Raw genomic sequence first — 1,891 nt, forward strand, 5'->3', positions numbered from 1 at the left:
AGATTGGGGGCGGGGGGGGGGGGGATGGAAGGGGGACAGGTGTGTACGTGTACACAAGTGGTGATAGAAGGGAAAGGAGGTCGGGACACTGGGGACGGCCAACGTTGGAGGAGGGGGCCCCTTTATATACGAGCACAAAATACACGTCCCCAAGGTACGACGATCAGGCACGAGGCGAGAACGGCGGTATCTGGTGGTCGGGCCTCGAGGAGTGGTTGGCTCCAGAGCCACGGCCAGGATCCATTCCATGACGATGATGATCCTGGATAGCTCGGAGGCCATGTGGTGGAGGCGACTCCTGGGCCGCACCACAAGCAGTTAACGTGATTTACCAAGGCCCTACTACTACAAGATATCGCCATGCGTGTGAGCAGACCGCTCGCGGTGACGACCGGAAAGGACCCAGGAACACGACGGACCCTACTTGGCAAGAAGGGCAAGGGGACCAAGGGAGAGGGGCAGCGGCCCGATGGCCTGCGCTGGCGGACGATCCGAACCAATCGACGCCATCAAAGGCAGCCATTGTTGGATCATGTCTACGCGGAAGAGGGGCTCACTGTCGAGCAGAGCGGCCGGCCGGCTGCAAGCTTCATGGTGCTGATCTATTGTGGGAAGAAGCTGGAGGGGAGCTTCAAGCTGTCAAACGGGCTGCCGACAGGGATCCGGCCGAGACCAAAGCAGCTATGCCTAGTCTGAGAGCGCCGCCTTCCATGGGCAATCGGCCGGAGTGAGCTGATGGAGGGAGGGAGGGACGGAGGGCCTGGTTGCATGAGATGCAGGACGCGCAGGTCGTGCAGGAAGTGTGTCGTCGTCAACAGGAGACCTGATGGGTGGAGGCTGGAGGGATCAGCTCATGATCTGATATCTCGACTGTCCGAAAAAAAGTGGTCTGACACTTTGAGCGTCCCGCCCCTTTTGCCCTGCACAAATGCCTCTCGTTCTCACGACTCACGCCAATCTTTCGTAGACAGACTTTCTCGCGCATTTCTTTTGCCTTGGTGTTCGCTTTCGCTCCTGACCTTCCCATTCTTTCTGCCTCTGATTCTGCTGCTGCTGTTCTTGTCGTCATCGATGGAGACGGCTGTCGAGTCGGCCCAAACTCTATCGGCCGTCACTAGTGAGACTACAAGTCCGAACATCCGTTTCCGGGTGCGCCTATCGGACAACGCGGACCTCGATTGTTTGCAGAGAGCGCCGTACTCTTGAGAGGGAGGGGTCGCTCGTCTCGTATCTGCTTTACTATTCCGAAGGAAGAAGATGTAGACCCATAAGGGTCATGGTCTTCCTCGAAGCGACAACCCTCTCGAACTCTTGGGTCATGTGGAATGAATGAATGCATGCGATGGGATGCGGGGCAAAAGTTTGCAAGCTTTACGATGAATGTCTCACCTTTTCTTCTTCCGTCCGGGCCTGGCATGCATCTCGTGCTCTACCATGACTACTGGCTCAACAGATCTCCTCAGGATGTGCGGATACTCCCCTCGGATACGATGCCGATGCTTGGTGGAGCATCCCGTTGAAGGCTACCGGAATCCAAACTCTTCGGTCTCTCGGAGACGGCCTTTCACATGCCTCCGCCCCCCTTGGTCTGTGATGTGTGAAGATGACTATTAATGCTGACATGCCCCTCCCTCCCTCTGCTCTGGCTGCCTGCCTGACGCCTTCATGGCCGCCCAGTGATGTGGAAGCCAACTCGAGGCCATGCCCAAGTTTTGAAGCTTTGAAGCTCGAAGCTCGAAGCTTCCCCGCATTCAGCTCCCCAAGCTTAGCGCCAAGCTCTGCAGCTACTGCGGCACGTCCAGAGTCAGACTGTTATCGTGTACTTACGAGTCTATCTAATAGAGTTCGCTGTCCACGCATCGACCCTGCGATGGACTTCGTCACGTCTAAA

The sequence above is a fragment of the Verticillium alfalfae genome, genomic scaffold (genome assembly GCF_000150825.1).
Source record: "Verticillium alfalfae VaMs.102 supercont1.10 genomic scaffold, whole genome shotgun sequence".
NCBI classification, from domain to species: Eukaryota; Fungi; Ascomycota; class Sordariomycetes; order Glomerellales; family Plectosphaerellaceae; genus Verticillium; species Verticillium alfalfae.